The sequence below is a fragment of the Haliotis rubra genome, unplaced genomic scaffold, assembly GCF_003918875.1.
Source record: "Haliotis rubra isolate DU_JTF1 unplaced genomic scaffold, ASM391887v1 Scf248, whole genome shotgun sequence".
NCBI classification, from domain to species: Eukaryota; Metazoa; Mollusca; class Gastropoda; order Lepetellida; family Haliotidae; genus Haliotis; species Haliotis rubra.
Window position 1 is genome coordinate 1,168,908 of NW_025766536.1, and position 6,130 is coordinate 1,175,037.

Genomic DNA, 6,130 nt, shown 5'->3' on the forward strand with positions numbered 1-6,130 from the left:
GTGCACTCTCAAAATACCTTTGTTTCTCACATGGAATTGCTTTATATAAATGTCTGAAAATATACACTCACCTTTCTGTCATGAAATGTGGATATGTAGGTGGTGGATGCACCGTCTAGGAGTTGTATGACATCACTACGTGTGATCAACTTTCACAAGAAGGTGTGTGTGTGGGGTGGTGGAGTGAGTAAGTGTGTGTGTGTGTGTGTGTGTGTGTGTGTGTGTGTTCGAACCCCCATCCCCCTTTTGAAAATGACTAAATGACCACATTGAAGTCACGTCAGCAGCTAAATTCAGAGGTAATTGGTAATCGTATAGAATGTTACCATTCATTTATAATTAAATTGCATTTAAATTGCAAAAAAAAAACAAATTCCTTAAAACATTGTATTTCATAAGGCGATGAATGCCAGTGATAACCCTTAATTGTCTTCAAATGGTAAACGTCTCGCTGCGACGGTGCCACGAGACAAACGTGTGAAAATGAAAGTAGACAGAAATAACAATGATGCAGTCAAATGTTTGTAGGACCACTAGTCAACCAAAATGAAAAACTTACCTAATTTTTATAACAAAGATATTTGAGATTAGAGAGACCTAAGTTTAATCCCTACCGTGCGACTTTGTATACCTTACATTATTATATTGTCAGGTTTATGCACCAAGTCTACATTACTACTCGAGAAGTTTGAACAATCACGAACTATGTTTCTCCTTATGAATGCATTTTATTTAATGCATCAATTTCAGTTTTGTACAAAAGTTCAAAAATATAGAGAATCCATACATATATTTAATGCATCAATTTCTCATTGTATCATATGAGTAGGCAAAGATATACTAGTATATTGTACAAAAGTACAAAAATATAGAGAGTCCAAACATATGTTTAATGCATCAATTTCTCATTGTATCATATGAGCAGGCAGAGATATATACTGTACAAAAGTACAAAAATATAGAGAGTCAAACCATCCAACACCCCTTGCGTCTTTTTTTGGGTATGATCCAATGTTTTGATAACTATTTTATAGCTACAATCACAGATCCGATCCGTCGAATGCATTTTACTACTTTGAAATCAGAATTCGACTGATCGGTACGCGACCGTTGTGACGTTGTGCTCAGTTCCAAGTGTTGGTATGCTTAATTCCGTTGCTACAGGAAAGTCGGGTCTACTAGTTGCAAACTATGGATAAACTGAAACATTTGGCACATTGGTTTGAAAGAGGGGACAGGTATTCTGTGGAAACTGTATATTCAGAAAATATGGACATTATTGGACCTTTATTAAAACAACGATCATCTGTAGGCTTCACCGATTTTCCAACTGACAATTTGGCACAGTCACTTCTGCCAGCAGAATTTGAGTCGAACTACACCGCTTTGAAGATTCTTTGGGATGGAAACTGTTTGTATAACGGTATCTCAGTATCGCTAGTTAGTGACTATTAATTATCAAAATCATTGCGCTTGCTTACTGCATCATAGCTTTATCTGAATGCGAATTATTACACCCAACATGAGCTCATCGCTTCGGCAACCAAACTTCCAAATATATTAACGCATTAAGACACTCTGTTTTCAATGTTGTTAACACCTAAAGCTGCAGACATGTTTGATCCACTAGAGACAGACATAAGGCATTGGAATTTGAGGTGAAAAAGCATGCAATGAGAGATCCTGGTCTTCCATGATTCCCGTCCTGTGTTTACCATCCATTCTTAGCGAGACAGTAAGTTGTGTCTATCCTGAACTTAACCAGGCACTTAGACCGTTGTTGAATGCAACGATAGGACCCCCAACAAGCCTCCAATGTCAAAATGGTTCCATTCATGTCCTGTGGTCAAGTGTGAGTGAGTGAGTGAGTGAGTGAGTTTTGGTTTTACGCCGATTTTAGCAAAATTCCAGCAATATCATGGCGGGGGACACCAGAAATGGGCTTCATACATTGTACCCATGTGGGGATTCGAACCCGGGTCTTCGGCGTGACGAGCGAACGCTTTAACCACTAAGCTACCCCACCGCCCCCCTGTGGTCAAGAGATAGAGCTCTTTGTTCATGCTCAGGTACAATGTTTGAACCAAACCATTTTATGGCATTGGTTCCTTCTGAAGATAATGCAACATGTCTGAAAGAGATATCTTTCTTGAAGCATCCGGAGACCATGCCACTGTGCCAGTTAAAAAGCAAACAGAAGTAGAGCAAACAAAAATTTAAAAAATCTTTCAAAAGCATAAAGACACTTCTTGTCCACAAACATCAACATCTAAGCCAGACAGCTTTATCGACAAACCTCTCGGTCAGAGTGAAAGTGAGATTGTTGCTGCAGCTTCTGAAACAGATGTAGGTTTTGCATCCGACATTAATCCTCATCACAGTAAACGCGAAGAAACTGATAAACCAGATTTAGATACTTCAGTTGATATTGGCTATTTAGTTTTTGCTTTGACTGACAGTGAAAAGTTCAAGTTCGTAACTGATCACTTCATTCCTGGGACTCAATACGAATTTCCAGTTGACATAACCAAAAAGCAAAACAGAACTAGAAAACTAGACTTTTCAAAGGTCATGGTTAAGTGAATACGAATAGCTTGTGTACAGTCCCACTTTAGAGGGAGGACTTTGCAAATATTGCCTACTCTTTCCATCAAAATATAAACGTGTAAAGAGTGGTATTCTAGTTCAAACTCCCTTCAAAATATTTTCAAAAGCTAAAGGCAAGGATGGTGTTCTTACTTGTCATGAACAGTTTGAATATCACAGGGCTGCAGTTGAGACTGTTTTGAATTTAAAAAGAGTGCATGAAAGTCCAGATACATCTCTTCAGTACTCAATGTCCCCAAAACACCAAGAACAGTTTGAAAACAAACAAACATGCACTTGGTTGCATCATTAAGGCCATATTCCTTTGTGGAGAGGTCAGAGAGATGACGCTTCTAGCACTGCCCTCAATAAAGGAAACGTTTTGACACTCATGGCTGAATCAAAGGACATTCTGCACAACCACCTGCAAAGCTGTAAAAAGAATGCAACCTACACATCTAAGACCAATCAGAATGAGATAATTCCATCATTGGTGAATTCATTCGGGCAAACACAACAGAATGTGTAGGTAAAGAAGGAGCTGTGTGCTGCCTACAGTCACATGGCCTTGATGTTACCAATATTACATGTCAATCCTACAGTCACATGGCCTTGATGTTACCAATATTAAAGGTCAATCCTACTGCCTACAGTCACATGGCCTTGATGTTACCAATATTAGAGGTCAATCCTACTGCCTACAGTCACATGGCCTTGATGTTACCAATATTAGAGGTCAATCCTACTGCCTACAGTCACATGGCCTTGATGTTACCAACATTAGAGATCAATCCTCATGCTGCCACCATGTCCTCATCAAAGACCGCCTCCGTGGTGTAGTGGTTAGAGCGTCCACCCGTAGAGAGGAAAGTCGCGGGTTCGATCCCCGACCGCGTCCTACCAAAAGACGTTAAAATATGGTACTCGTTGGTCCCTACCTGGCGCTGGGCATTAGTGGGTACAACAAGGACTGGTCGGCTCGGAGTCAGTATAATGTGTCTGAGTGGGGTATTCATGCTTCACTGTGGTATGGTTTCTCAGTGGGCTAGCACTATAAAACCAGCTTAAGTCTGGGCTAGTACTAGCAGCCGCACATACACATACAGACGCATGCACGTCGTCATATGAGCGAAATATTCTCAAGCACGACGTTTTCACCTTACCTCACCTCACCTTCTCATCAAAAGATGAGGTACAAGGAAGGATAAAAGGTATTCAACCATTGGCCCTCTTTGTTCAGTGCAGTAGTCACCGGCTGAGTTTAAGCATTACATTGTCCTGGAAGCTTGCAGGGACCAGGAACATGATTGACAGTCTGAGTGAAGTCTTTATATTCTTTTTATTCTTCCCCCAAGCGGCAAAGGATCTTTGAACATGTACTAAATGTGAAAGGTTCTGAGAGTAGACGGAAAACTCTCAAAGGTTTGTGCAAAGCCCGATGGGTCGAAATACATACATGTTTTGAAACATTCCTTGAGCTATACGAGTAGACATTGATGTCAGCTTCAAGGAGGTCTTTGATGACGCACGAAATATGGCAGAACTGATCGGTGGAGATATCACTGTTCCACGTCTTGCTGGACGCCAAAGGCATCGTGGAAATGTCCAGACAAAATGTCCTGAGGAACACAACAAGATAAACTTGGCAATACCATTTATTGATTATCTCAGTCAAGAACTGAGTTTGCGATTCTTAGATGATGACAGAGTTGTATCAGTGCTGTTTTCTCTGGTACCTGAAAATATCAGCTCAATTCATGATGCGAACAAGTATGTAGACAGGCTGTGATTTTGGGAGGTCGGTTTGGTTACGTCACTGTCTTTGAAAATACCAGCGCCTTGAGCCTGCACGAGTTGCGTGGATATGTGCGCTATATGAATATCCCATAATAATAAGGCTGGTCTTAAATGTGAAACTGAGGGCTTCCTTGTTGCTGCTCAGGACCAGTCACTTCCAACTCGTAATCGCCAAAATGTGATTCTTAAAGAATTCTTTGCAATGAATTCTCAGAGACTGTCCAACACCTTGTCAGTGGATGCCCTTCCTTGGCACAAACAACATATCTGAAACGACCTGATGGCATGGCTCGCTGCTTCTACTACCGTCTTTGCCATGCCTGTGGCTTTGACTCCGAGGTCCATCCATGGTACGACCCTGAACATGTCCAGGGCGTCATGGAAAATGATAATTTCAAACTTCTGTGGAATAGGCCCATATACAGCCTCAGAAGAATTCCTTCAAACAAACCTGATCTTGTCCTTTTTGATAAAGTCAATGAAACTATATATATCATTGAATTTTCTGTCCCTTTTGACACCAATGTGATTGGCAAGATTCAGGAAAAGCATGATAAATAAGCGGACCTTGCCTTTGAAATGACTCGCTTGCATCACAAGTGAACCGTCGTCAGGCTCCCCATTGTTCTCGGTGCCCTTGGTTTGGTACCTCCTGATCTCTTGGCGCAGATCAGGAGAGTGCCCAGGTTCCCCACCGGGAGCACAGCCCTTCTGACAATCTGGGTAATGCAGAAGGCTGCAGTGTTGGGGAGCCTTCATATTCTCCGGAACGTTCTTGGTGGGTTCGACTAGGCAGTGTTTCCTGGGAGAAGTCCCATTTGCTGTCTGGGCTGCGTGTAGAGGGGGCTAAGGCCCTGAGCTGATGATGAGCCTTACCAGCCTGACTGTGCCAGGATCACCCGAACCCTCTCTGCTGCATTTTCATCTTTAATCTGTTAATCATAATAATAAAAAAGTGAAGTGAAGGCATGGAAAGAAAAATGGGCTGACTTAACTGAGTCTGATCGCCCAAGAAACCTATCTGACAGTCTGTGCAGATGTTGAATTATATCCAAATCTTCACAAACTCCTAATTATTGCATGTGAGTGAGTTTGGTTTTACGCCGCTTTTAGCAATATTCCAGCAATATCACGACAGGGAACACCAGAAATGGGCTTAACACATTGTACCCATGTGGGGAATCGAACCCGGGTCTTCGGAGTGACGAGCGAACGCTTTAACCACTAGGCGCCCAAACTGTTCAGCTGAAAGTTGTCCCTGGTCAGTTTTGCACTCTGTAAATCATTAAACAAATACGAGTATCAATTGCCCCTAATGATTGACTTTTCTTTTTGTAAATAACTGACTGCAGATGACTTTTCCTTTTGTAAATAACTGACTGAAGTCGACTTTCTTTTTGTAAATAAACTGATTGACAAAATATCGGACGATGTATGTATGAATGTACGTATGTACGTATGTACGTATGTGCGTATGTATGTATGTATGTATGTATGTATGTATGTATGTATGTATGTATGTATGTATGTATGTATGTATGTATGTATGTATGTATGTATGTATGTATGTATGTGTGTGTGTGTGTGTGTGTGTGTGTGTGTGTATGTATGTATGTATGTATGTGTGTGTGTATTCATGTATGTATGTATGTATGTATGGATATATGTATGTATGTAGGTGCGTGCGTGCGTCTGCCTCTCTCTCTATGTGTGAGTGTTTGTGATGATTCGTTAACGCAGACGATTC